General features: G+C 39.7%; 1 protein-coding gene across 2 annotated transcripts in view; it reads left to right on the top strand.

Moving 5' to 3' along the window:
- The window catches only part of IL1RAPL2 (interleukin 1 receptor accessory protein like 2), a 356,649-nt gene that overhangs the window by 262,207 nt on the left and 80,462 nt on the right, over nucleotides 1-13,980 (top strand). The window lies entirely within an intron of this gene.

The raw sequence follows: 13,980 nt of genomic DNA, 5'->3' as shown, positions 1-13,980 counted from the left end.
CATCATTTTCCACGCTTGTTGGAAACACTGTCACTGGAAGGAATTCATGTACTGCCATTTTACATTCTCTCTACAGTGTTTGTCATGTGAATGAGTTATTAAGCTGTGAATGCCTCGTATATTCTGTAAATTACAGAGTAGAAACATTCGGCACTACTATTTTGACCTTTTCAGCATTCTGTGATTTGCTGGGCATGCCATTCCACATCTTTTGTTTATGGCCTCACTGAAGTGTAGGGATGGAGCTGAGTGGGCAAACAGTCAAAATATACGGGGCTGGGAAAGGTCAGGACCATGCATCACAGCACCACTGCTCAGTGGGCAGGGAAGATTAAAATCTAGACTAAGTGTTCTCATGATTTTTTTCCTTCTTCACTATAAAAATAATAGAAAATTGTATTTTGTAATCTGTTCCAAAGGCAACAGGGCAGAAAATGAAGACTGATGGTATAATTTTTATTTCTTAAAATTTCAATATCGTAATGTCATGATCTTAGAGGCTGTGAAAATCAAAACTGTCATAGTCTTTCAAAAGAATTGAGATGGAATTCCACTCACCAAATCTTTGCTTCATTTAATCCATTTTTGATAAATGTTGCTCTTACCTGCATCCTCAATACCCTTGCTTTTGCCTCCATCCTACAGAAACAAATAGTTTGTATTAGGTAATTGAACTTCGACCATTAGGATGAGGTTGATTTACTGTACTTGTGTTAGACACCGAGGTCCAACAAAGACCAAATGAAAGATGGGCAAAGCAAGATTTCTCTTGAAATGAAGAGATACTTCTATTGCCTTCCGAAGACACTTGCCAGGACCCCTAATCAACTGGAAAGTAAAAAATGTGGGAAGCAGTAATCTGTAGAAAGGCAGCAGAGGCACGCTGGTTTCTACCACACATTTCTAGTTTAAAAACATCCGTGGAGATCTCACTAGTGCACAGTCAGGTGTGCAGTTACTTCAGCTCACAGGAGCTTAAACACTTATTCTTTGAGTAATGATTTATATTACTCAAATACAAATTTCACTGATCGTCTTGCACACTGCATGGATTAACAGGCCTAAGTAAATCTCATTTTACATCTGTCAGAGTCACAAGTGTAAGTGAACTACATATGCTACTGCTATAATCTCAGTGATGAAGTTTGTAAATGGTGTTACATGCCTTACTGTGCAAACTCAAAATGTTTACCATGTTTCTATGATCGAGCTCAGTTGTTTGAGTTGAGAATTTAAATATTAAGGATGTACTAATTTTAAAGAGAAAAACAACTGGTATTTTAAGCATACCTTTTCATTACTAGTGAGCTGAGTAAATAATAACAAGTAATCTATTCTGTGAATTTTATCTCCCTTTATGAAGGAAACAATCTTCCCTGTGGATCTTTCCTTAGACACATCCTCTAAATGCTTCTGGACTTGACACAGTATTTTGAATAGTTTACTGCTAAGTCCTGAATATGCAGGATTTGAAAAGTGAAGCTGTTATGATTGGGCAGGCTGATCAAATCAAACTTTGTTTCCTGATTACATTACTGTTAACTCTTTTTAATGATTTCCTGATCTGCATTGATGAATTTGAAATCCAATTTATAGATCATATTCTGTAGCCTGTCTTTCAAATTGTTGGTAGCAATAAACATTGCAGGCAGAAAACTGCTCTGCTGGAACATTTGAGCATTGCCCTAGTGAGGTGAATGCATATAGAGTAAGCAGAGGATTTCATTTGTAAGTGCAGTGGGTCCTTGTGGTTTAATTTCACCTGAATTCACCTGCCTTTCATGGTTTACTCAGTTTCGAAACTAAGTTGTGGAGACAGCACTGTATGCAATAAGAAATCTGCTTTACTAAGGATCATTGACCAAGCGCTTTTATTTAGGATTGTGGTTTAACTTTTCTAAATATCACCTGGCACAGTGAGTGGTGTGTAGATATCAAATTGTTATTCAACCTGTGGGCACATTGCCTCTGAGAAGGGATCTGTTGCATTTGAGCAGTTATTCGGAGGCAGGCAAGCATGCTACTCCTCTCGGTGTCAGGATTTCAAACCCCAGCGTCTCACAATCCAGCTCATCCCTTCACAGCCTGACCTCTCTTGTGTGAAATGTGTCCTCAGTCAGGAGACTCTTAAATAAACTTGTGATTCCAAACACCTACATTTTCAGTAGGCATTTGGGGGTTATGAGCCATCATTTTTCCTGTAAAAAAAAACCCACAAGAGAGCCACAAGTGAATTACGACATTGTAGTGGATAACAGCAGGCATGGCTGTCTTAGACTATTAGAATAGCTTTTTAAGAGGAGCCACCAGTAAAACCTCCCTGGGAATTTGCAAATATCTTGTTTTCTGTGCTAATTTTGTGTCAGGACCTTGTTTCACCCCTGTCATGTACAATATTCTGTGCCAGCTGCGTAGTGAGGTGTTCTACCAACGTTTCAGCAAAACTGACCTTGCAGATTCATTTTTTTTCTGTGTGATGTAAGGCTCATCTGTAACTATCTTGTAAATATGCATGTATGTACATCATTGTCTTATTTCCTGTTCCACACTTATTCGCCTTACAGTCTCAAGCACTGAAATCCCTTTCAGAGTTTCCATTAAACTTGGTTTTAAGGCCGCATTTTTTAAATATCTCTTGATTTGATAGAGCTTTGGGGAATTTCTGCTGCAAATAGTATTTTTTAATTGTGACACTGTTATCCTACATAACCATCTCAAAAGTATTCAGAAACATCACTTTAAATGTTTGGGGAGCTGTCATCAGAAGCTTGGTGTATGTTCACTTCTACCACTGCAAAAATAGGTGACAGATGGGAGAAGCTGTGTCTAAATTATGAACAGAGTTGCTAAAATAGCAGTAAGATTCCCTGGTCCAGTCTAGTTCACTATCACTTTTGGGATAGAGGCAGGTCAGGAGAAGAGCATGGCATCTTCTTGTCACTGGAAGTTCAAGAATTTCTTTGGTTTTGACTCAGAAAACAATTTTCAAGATATAATTTAAACTCAGAATATCTGATCAATGTAGCCTGCTGCCCCTGTCATGCAAGTGAAGGCACTTGAAACAGACCTTAACCCTCAAGTGTCAATGAGCATAATGTCTCCTGTAGGAAAGGGTGCATGGTCTCATAGTGACAGTGCAGTGTTTCTTCTCTGACATGAGCTAAATTTCCATCTGTGAAGCCATTGCTCTCCTTGTGTTCCTGTTTCTAAAGGGATGAATAGGATATATTTTATCTAGATCTTTGGGAATTTTGGAAGTATGTGTGTGGGGACTGCTTGCTGTTTTTTGTTGGTGTTGTTCTAATCCAATCCAGAGAAACTTTTTTAAGAAGGCTTTTTTTTTTTTGACCAGACAATAATGAATGATTATGAGATTAAAAGTGGGCAACAGAACAGCTGCCATGAGTAAAGACTCATATTTTTTTGCTGTATTCCTGATTGAAATCACCAGTTTTCAAAGCTGATGCTGACTCTTCTGAATCTAATTTAGTTCCTGCATCAACTCAGTTGAAGCATAAGTGTAGCTGGGAAGGAAACTGATGTTCTCTAACGAGGTCTCACAGCCGAATGCCACATCTGCAGTGTCAGACACGTGAGTGCCCACAAACACCTGTTTTAATAAACAGCCAATTTGCTAATGCTCAGTTATGCCCACAAATAGCATCTGTTTCTGGCCTGTTGTCTACCTGAATATAGCATCCTTCTTAATCAGTGAAAGCCTCTGTTGCATAACTAGTCTGACTCATTTTCCACCCAGAGATGGGAATTACCCACTCTGCTCTCTGCCCTTAATATCCTTGAGGGAATTGGTGGAAAATAGAAAGTCTGCTGGAACGGTTCCACCCTCCCTTCCAAGCAAATAAAGCTGTCAGGGCTTTGATATGTGCATAAAAATAAATACATTTTTAGAGCTGGGTGTTATTAAAATATCACATTGGCTGGATGATAATTAGTGATGGACCAGTGGAGCTCCCAGGGCATTCCCACAGTGGATATTGCTTTAATGATGCCTCCAAAAAAATGCCCAGGCATTTATAGTGAGGTTGAATGCTGGTGAGAGAGAAACAGGAACACCTTCCTGACACCTGGAAGTCAGCACCACCTTGTCAGCTAAAAGGACCCTGGACAACTGGTCTGTGCAAACCTGGCATCACACACTTCCACTGTGCTAAATATGTGCTGTGCACTGTTTGCCCATGGGCTTTGAGGAGAGCCTGGCATATGGACACAGTAAAGACTTATTGTTCTTCCTCAGGAAAATTTTGTATCTTCAGGTTGAAATTCCAGATCTAGCAATAAATTCTGTGTACAGCCTTATGGTGCCAGTAAAGGAGTAAATAAAAACTCTTACACTATATTATCTCTAAATAATATCCTGCCTTCTTCTTTGAAGGAAACAACCTCGTGGGAGAAATAGTGGTGATAGAGGTAATTCTCTTCTCTTCCTGGTATGCCTCTACTATGCCCCCACTAACTACAGACATGCAGTAGAAGTGGATTCAGTTATTAAACTGTTTTATTGCTTTTCTTATTAAACATTCCTGATGGGATTACAACTAGAGGCTGTTGCCCTTAGACAAAAATAAAGCATCTTCTGACCTCTACCCACACATGTAATAAGTAATATATTGTCTGTTATGCACTTATTACAAGTAATAATAAATTGAGGATACAAACTACCAGGCAGGAATAAGGGACCAGAGAGATAAAACAATGAAATAGCAAGATTTGTGTGATTTTAACCTTTCAGGAGCAGCACTGCAGCTGACCATGTACCCATTACAATAACCTGAAACAGCATAATAATATAGCCAGGGAGAAGCAAATCTCTAACCCAGAAAAAGTGAAGCCATGACTTAAACCTTGACGTAAATTTTTGTAAGCCAACCTGTGCTGTTTGTTAACAAAAGACAATTCCTGAATCTTTCATTCTCCATGCTAATTCTGCCCAGCAGATTGTATTTGATGGAGAATCAGATCAGTGGAAGCCAATCCGAACTGCTTTTGGCTTGATTTATATTTTATGGAAATCAACCTGCCCAAAGTGTTATGAAAAAAATGTGGTTCTGTGACCCCTGATTAAAAAATGTGATGGAGCTGATTATTCTCCACTTACACTACATTTTCAACAAGAACTATTCATACAGTGCAAACTGTCTGCTTAGTGAGAGACGAAGGAACCAGGTACTTAAACCGCTCCTGTGACTGAGCAACCAGCACTGGTAGATGCTTATGTTTTGAGTCCATAATGCACCCTGACAAGGGAGGTCACTGGATAGAGGTAGGCAGAAATAAAATTAAAATTGAATAAAAACAACTGAAGCCCTGGGACAAAATTGCAACATTCTATTTTTATTTTTGAGACATCTGGGCTCACTGGGATTTTTTGAATGTCTCTCACCGAAGTTGCATATTAAGTACCTTGAAAGCAAATGATGCAGCACAGAAGGGAGTTGGCTACTTGCTGTGCACTGAGCAGAGATTTTTCATTTCATCCATCATTCACAACCTGCTGCAGTGCTTCCAAAACTACTGAACTTATCTTACATAGAGTAGAACAAGACCAGGAGCTCCATCTGCAATGTGTGCTCTGCCTCTGAACTGAAAGCAGTAAGGTGGTTTGTAATTGCTGGTTTTAGTAGCATGGTTAGTCCTATAGAATGTTGTGTGATTGCACACTCTGCATTTTAGGGTATACAATTATCAGCTTTCAGGAGTCATGAATTGGTTATTTATAAATCATAAGGCTGACTTACATATCAGGTTCAAGGGGGGTTTTGCATCTTGTTTCTTGTAAATGTAGATTGCACTCTACCTGTAAGTACATAATTAGAACTGCACATTAAGAACTACTATCAAGCTTCTCCTTTTCCCACAGTATATCCCATAGTGCCTGTGTTAATGGATTTATGGCTTTCCAGGTCATCCCACATCTTACTATCCACACAATAGAGAGCACACTGTATAATCATTTACTCAGAGTAGCAGTAAAAAAATGCAGTTAGGTCTTGCACATTGGGTTGGATGTTCCTATTTGTTGTTTGTGCCCAATGAGCACGGTTGAAATTGCTTTCAACTGCACCAAAGCAAAGGCCTAAAATGATTTACCTTTCTATTGCTGTGGTGGTCAGGCTGTGTCTGGCCTGTTTTCAGATCTCCTGCATTACAGAGTTTTTCTTTTTGCCATACTGCAGGAGGTCAGGGGAAGGGCAGATCCTAGGAGCAGAAAAATCTCACTTAAAAGAGCTTCTGTTTGTTTCAGTCTTTTGAAAAGGTGAGGATTTGCACAGCCCCTTGGCACTCTGGGTGCCTGCTCTGCCCTGACCAAGCACCAGCATCACTGCAGTCATCTGTGTGCACGAGGGTCTCCTTTATCTTTTGTAAAGTGGATTGAGTTGTTACTGTGGAGAATGAGGAATTGAGTGTTTCATCCTGTGATTTCCAAAGAGTCGTTCTGGGCCATGCTCAGGTACAGTCTGGCAGCCACAACAGGTTCTTAGACCTGAATCATGTGCACAGTGCCTGGATTTTTAGATTACTGACAGACAGAACCAACTTTGACTTCTTTGGTTAAGTTTATGAAAGAATCTGCAAGTTGGAATTTTTTGGGCAAGAGAACTATGAGGACTACGTTCTTCGCATCCCCTTTTTGTCTCTTCTTGCAGAAGAGGAGACTGAGGGGCCTGTCAGCCTATGTCATAGACTGGTTTCCACCATTCACGTGAAGTACCTCTAAAACAAAAGCTTTGTAGCACCTGCAGCTCATTGCAGGAAATATCCTTTTATGTTTTAGTGCCTGACTGCCTCCATGTGTCATGTCCACCTGAGTTTTGAAAATCATTATTCCTTGTGGATTTTGTGCTCACCTGTGAGGACAGTGCCTGTAGAAACTCAAAGCATGTGCAGCAAGGTTACTTCAAGATTTATTTTGTGGCAGCCTCATTTCTCTGCATGGTCTTCCTGTGCCTCATGAGATTAAAGTCAAACTTAAAAGAATCATTTTCCAAAACAGGAAGCAAACAATGATTTAGCAAGTCCATACCCCATCATTCACCATTCAGACTTGGGACAATGACAGCATTATGTCACTGTCCTAACTGTGAATGTTGCCTCTAAATTTGTACGTTCTAAGGATGGAAAGTGAAGCAGCCTTTTTCTGATAAAAGAGAGGCTGGTTGTCTTTGATATCATAGATAAATGCTTTGATAGTTACTTTTCAATTGCTTTATTGCCAGAAATTTTCAATGAAGCCATAAAAGAGGAAAAAAATGATCAGTCTAATTGCCTCAAGATGGATATGTAATGCATAAATCTCTTGTTTAATGGATCTAGTAATAGACCACCTGTTTCAGTTGCCTTTTCCTGTTCAGAATATGAATGAATGATTCTCTCAGATGATTACAAAGAGAAAACACAATTGCACCATCAAAAACTCAGTGATTTTTCTTTTTACTTTTTTTCCTTGAGGTTTGTTCATTCTTGTTCTGTGTATCAGCCAATCTTGGTACACTTAACCTTGGGAAAATAAAACCATTTGGGGTGATGTGTAAAGCTTCATGCATTTTTGATTTCCAGTTGTGTTTCAAATGAGAATAGAGAGCCATGCACTTTTATAAAACTTTTTTAAATCCCCAGAGAGTCAGGCCCAAGTTGTACATCCTTCATGATGTGGTCTCTGTAGATTCCCCAGTCTGGATTCCACCCCCCTTGCCCAATTCTGTGTCTTCCAGTGTTATTATTAATTGTCTCTGGCAGGATTCAGTGCAGCAAGGGTGTTTGAACTCCCCAGCCTGCCCAGTGATTCCATATGTTTTAAAAATAGTTTTAAAAAAAAACACCACACAACTTTGTGGCTTTAGGCTTTTCTTTTTTTGTGGGCATGGGGAATTACTAAGCCATTCATAGAAACAGTGAATTTTAGTAAGTAGAAATTTCATTTTTTTCTCTTTCAGTGTTCAGTTTTTTTGGTTGGTAATTTTGGGGGGGCAGAGGGTTGGATGTTTTGGGGTTTTTATTCCCCTTTGGAATAACTTAGAATGCATTTACAAACAGCTGAAACTGCATATGCTGCCAATCACTGTGTCCCACTCCCATGGGTAACTTTGCAAGACAGGTTAACTTGCTGTCTTTTTAATTACGAGGTTCCACCCTCCTGCTGAGAGTCCCGGCAGGATCTCTTTGAGCACACCCAGAGAAGCTGTCTCTGTGTGACTCCTCCATGTTCCTGTGGTAACTGTGTTTCAGAGATGCGCATTTTCCTTATGAAAATGTATTCCAGGGATCTCATTTCAAAGCTCAGCCCTGTGACAATAGAAATTGGAGACTCAGAAGGCTTCTTGTTTCTGGAGACTTCGCGAGCCCCACTCAAAGATCAGTGAGTGAAGCAGTCTAGAAGGCGTTGAAATGGCAACAAAGAGGAAAGGTGGGGAAGCAGCAAATGAGCACTCATTTAGAAAAAATTCAAGTTGTCAAGAACAAAATTAGTCAAGCCATCAGGGGATGTAAAAAATTTTTTTAAAAAATTTTTTTTTCACTCCCATGAAAGGAACCTGGGTAACAAACAAGAAAGATAACAGCACATTTATGGGGTTAAATTCAACCTAGTCAATAGAAGAGAAATCTAGTGGGAATGATTTTGAAATGGCAGTGTTAAATCCATGTTTATAACCTATTTAAGAACAGCTGAGAGGAGGAGGAGCCATCTGTCAGAGGTGCCATTTGCTGCTTCTGGGAACCTGGAAGCATTTCTGATATATGTGTATTAATCACGTGCTTTAGCCAGAAAGAGCAGGAAGGGGAATGGGCTCATGTCTCTGCAGACCGTGGTTTTGTAGTGAGGAAGAAGATCACCCACTGTGAAGCCTTTCACTGTTAGTAAGGGCTGGGAGATGATCTACTCCATGATGTTGCATTTCATTCTTATTGTGGCAAGCTGGGAATCACACTTTGTCAGCAATAAAACTTCCCCTAAAGTACTACATCCTTAGCAGGGGATTTATATGCTGGCTTCATCCTGAGTGGCAAAGAGGAACAGACCAGAGCACTGGTTGAGTTTAAGTAGGTATAGAAGACCTCTGATTTGGTGATCTTGTTTCCACGTGATATATATATATATATATAAACCCAAATACGTAAAAAAAACTTGGAAAAAAATCAAACCAAGAGCAATGTTGCACGGTACCAGCTTTATTTGTCACTGATATGGTAAAGTTGTGCCTACGTTTCATCTCTATGCCAGAGTCTCTGCTGCCTTATCCAGCCCTTTCCTCCCATTGCCCAGAAAGCCTGAGTTATGGTAAATCTCCATAAAATCATTTGGTCTGGTTGTCATGCAACACTGAGATGATGTCAGTGATTGCCAGCTCTATTTCAATAGTTTCTACACTACTTCGCTGTGAATCTTGGCTCCAAAAAACAATCCAGTGGTATTTTGTGGTTACTCTGCTAAGAGCAGTTACATTGTCAGGCTTGGGGGATGCAAAATGGACAGAAGAGAGAGCCCTCAGTCCCTGCTCTTTCAAAACTGTAGTCAACCAAATGGTTAATAGCACTGGGATGCTTTGTTGTATTGAGAAATTGTTTTTTGTATCAGTTTTGTTGAAAAACTTCAGTTGTATTGCCTGTGACGAAATTAAGATTAAAAGTTGCAACTTTAAGGGAGCCACATTCAGTGTTGACAAAAGTGGTGTGGTAAGTCAGTTTGTAGGACATAAAAATTATAGCTAAGAACTTGGAAAAGTCAGAGAACTTTAGTAAAAACCTCAAAGCCAATAGTCAAGAAGACTTTGCTCTGAGTGACACTGAAATGGAGACAGTACACAGTGACAGGGACACACCAGACAACCAGCATTTCAGCACAGCTAAATCAGCCATGTCTGTAAGAGTACAGGCTGCAAAAAGGATGAGGAATGTGCTTGAGAAGTGTTTCAGGAGTGCTACTGTGACCAGAAGGACTAATACAATCCTTAGGGAATACACTCATGGAGGGTTGGAGAAATGATATTTCCGCGTCTGGCATCTTGATGGGATCCTTGCAGCAGTCTCCAGGTCTGGCTGTTAGTGCTTCAGGGAAGCTGAGCATGGGGAGGGCAGCTGGGGAGGCCCACAAGAAAGGCTGAAGAGCTGGGAAGAGTTAAAGACACTCTGCTGTGTTCCCCACAGTGCCACACTCCTTAGTCTGTGAATCACACACAGAGGAGTTGAAATTTGGTGATGGAGAGCTCTTGTGTCTGTTTAGCTGAAGTATATAACGAGCTGATTACTGTGTGTTCGATGCTATGAATGTGTACCAGACTTTCAGCAGAGGCCTTTACCAGGGAAGGTTATAAAGCAGTACAGCAGCCCATCAGCCTGTGGCTCTCCTTCAGTGTGGATTCTTCAGTCAAGAATTGGGCTTGCCCGATTCAAGATATGCTGCAGTGTGGCCTCCTCCTATGGCCTGTGTAATGAAAGAACTTGAAGTGGGAGGTCAGTAGACCCTTCTGCCTCTGTCCTCTCCAAAAAACTGGATGCCCAGTGCTGAGCTCTTGAACCTGTACTTATATAAGCAACTTGATTTGCAAAATCTTTTAAAGTCAACAGGATCTGAGCCTTGTTGTATAGCCAGAGAGAAATTTTTGGTCTATAATTTTTAGTCCTGTGTGAATGCTCCATTATTTAAAAGTACACACTGTAGAGGACCAGTACATGAGAGAAAATAGCCCAATTCGGGCTAAAATGTCCTATTCTTAGTGTGGATTGTCTGTGCTTGTGTGTGAAGATTCTGAGGTAACATATAGTTTTAATAAACCCTTTCGATGATCTGAGTTTACACAAAACAAATACCAGATTATGCTTACTTTTTATGTGCCGACTCTATTTCTGGTTTTATTTCTCTATAAATAAGGAGCCAAGCTCTAGTTACCTATGCCTAAACGTCTGCAAAGAGGGGTTTGCTTCCAGAAGTTGTTGTAATGCAGTTAGCTCTGATTTTCTGCTAGCAAATTCCATTTTGAATCACTTTAATGTAGGTTAGTAAAATAGACTGTGAGAGTTAGCTATATGTAGTGTTCAGAAGAACCTGCTTTTTTCATCCATTCTGTATTTTATGAAGGAATAAGTCTAAAAACAAAGGGTTTTTTGAACTATTCCCAAGGAAATAGAAGTGCATACTCTTGATCCGGCGTCTTACAAGAAAAAAGTAATATATAAATCTTGTGGTTTGCCTAGGAGCATGTAGTGCCTATTCTTGTTTAGTAAATCTCAAGTTTGGTCTGTATTACCTGAAAGATGAGTTCATAAATACCTGTACAGGGAATGGATGTGTTCATTGTACCTGATGGTTATGCCATCATCTGCAGCTTCAGGTGCTGAGATACCCCAATAAAATGAAAATAGACCCTCATTTATCTGTTCTTTCCTCACATAGTTGCTTGACTTCTAATTGCTGCATTTTAGACTGTGATCTTTTTTAACATACAGTAGTGTTGTGAGTCTTTCATGTGTCTGGAGGCAATACACTCTTCCCCCATTTCTGAGGTAAAGAGCCAAATTTTCAGAGGTATGGCAAATTGCCAGGGAAATCATTAAATCTGAACTCTGGTATTTTATCCAGGACTGCAAATGACCCAATTTTATTGGTTTCAAGTGAGCTTTGCCTAAAGTGAGTTGCAGCTTTTCCAATCAAACTGTAGCAGAGCCATTGCCTTAATTTGAACAACTTGTGCTTTCGCCTGCAATGTGCTGTCAAAGGGTATTCAGACAAAAGGGCTAATTCATTATGACCAAGTTGTCTTTATTAAGAATAAATTAGAGCAATTATGCTGTTATGCAGACCCAGAACATCCTACATCCGTTTCTGTATTGGCCATGAATTGTGTGATTTAATAGAGTTCTATCAGCCCAGAAAAGGAAGAACCAGTCAGTTACAAGGAACTAAAGCTTAATAATTATGTACAATCAAATGTTTAACAGTCTTGAAAGGGATTTCATTTAACTATAACCTGCAGCTCCAACCATAAAAGCAATGGCTACTCAGCCCAATGCTCTTCGGGGACCTTCATAGCTGTCATTTAATTTGCTTCTTTCAGCACTACTCTGTGTTTACCTGGGTTAGTTGTCAACATTTCCATGTGCTATTCAGAGAAGGATTCACATGAAGAATTCATAATGCCAGTGTTAAAACATCTAAATGTCTCAAAAAAAATCATAATGTTGTTTTAAATGTTGCAAAAATGATGGGTTTAGGGGATTTGTCCTTTTCCAGGGACTCCAGCAAGGGTTCTGCACAGGGGCTCTCTGGTATCATTTAACTATTCTGACTGTCCTGTAAAGGGTAGTGGAACGTGAATGATTATTACATCAGCAGGAGGGAAAGTGAGAGATACGAGGAAATAAATAAAAAGTGGGGCAGGGGCTGAAGGGAAGGAAGGAAAAAGCTTTCTGGGGGGAAGAAAAAGATAAAAGAAATGGCAGAAAGACAGGAGGAGAGAAACAGAAAGCTACAGAAAGTCATCACCTATCAGTGAGAAGAAAAGCAAAATGAAAAGGTTGTGGTGGAGAAGAAAGTGTCTTAAAAAGAAAAAAAAAAAGAAAGAAAAGGAAAAGTGAGAGAATTAAGAAATGGCTCTACCTAGCATCCAGCCTCAGGAGAGCTGTCCTAAAAATGAAGTACATAAATAGGATACATCACTTCTTCTGATCGTTTACTCAGATGTATGTTTTATTAAAGTCTGAATAATTTCCTCAAATTCCATTCAAACACTGGCATCTCTGCTTGCCACTCCCTGAAACCTGGCAGGATTGTTTGGGGACTCGCAGCAGGTCCTGACTCTTCTTCTGTTACATATTTATTGGTAAGTAGCTGTGACTTCCAGTTAGTCAGTACTGGGTGTAAGTAAAGGGATGAGTCTGTACAGCCACACATACCCTCAGGAAGGCACAATGCTGTGCCACAGGCAGGACAGCAAGTTCTTGGATGGTTGGGTTAGGTAGCTCTTCCTAAGGAGCACAGATTCTCTCTCCAGTTCTTCACACTGAATCATGCAGTATTGCAGTTATTGCTGATTATTGCCTGTGAGGTTGAGCATATGGGCCTAAAAGAGTTCTAAATGATTTTGTCTTCTATTTAATTGTTATCCATCTGATACATACAAGCAGGCAGCATAAGGCACTTGATTCTCTTCACCAATCCCTTGTGTACAATATTGAAAGAATTCAAAACAGTGCATATTTTAGCTGTCCTTTAGAGATGAGTTATTGCTGTTTATGCTTCATGCAGAAGCTTGGAAACAGATTTCTGCATATATATGGTATTTTGCTTGCAAGTAAATGTTTAAAGCCACAGTTATGTGTGATGTAAATCTAAATTATTCTCCATTTGTTTAAATCTGAAATGAGTTTTTAATTAGCTATCAACAGTAAATCTGAAATGAATGAGGGAGATGATATGAACTTGGCTTTTTAACTATTTCAAAATCATCTCTTGAGGAAAAAGTCAAGATTCAGAGAAATGTCCTTCTAAGGGGATGTACCCCCAAAACCCTGACAACATTTTCCGTAAGAGTTCATTAAACTCTCTCGGGTGATCTCCTCACCTTGATTTAAACTGAGGATTCAGTGTCAAGGGTGAAATAATAATCTTGGAGAAGTGAGGGTTAGAGCTGGGACTAATGGAATAAACATTTTACTCCGCTGTTTGTGTATCCACAGGAACAACTGAGCAGCAGAATTCTGCTTTTGGACAGAGAATTGGTCAGCACACACAGCCTGATCACTGTCTCACGTGCATATATTCATATATATACACTGTGCCCCTGGAAAAGTTCTGCATTCATGTGCTGGATTTCCACCATGAGGTTAACAATTGGCTTTTTTTTTCCCCTTCACTTAAGTGCAGATAGTGGTTAAGGAAACTGTATGGATAAATCACAAAAATATTTTCTGCCCCTCTGCCTTGATATGGAAAGCCACTGCAAAGCCTTTTTTTTCTTATGTACAGTA

Source organism: Myiozetetes cayanensis, unplaced genomic scaffold (assembly GCF_022539395.1).
Source record: "Myiozetetes cayanensis isolate MyiCay16 unplaced genomic scaffold, myiCay2020 scf15, whole genome shotgun sequence".
NCBI lineage: Eukaryota > Metazoa > Chordata > Aves > Passeriformes > Tyrannidae > Myiozetetes > Myiozetetes cayanensis.
The sequence above is the reverse complement of the archived record's forward strand: the minus strand, read 5'-3'. Positions and strand labels throughout refer to the sequence as shown.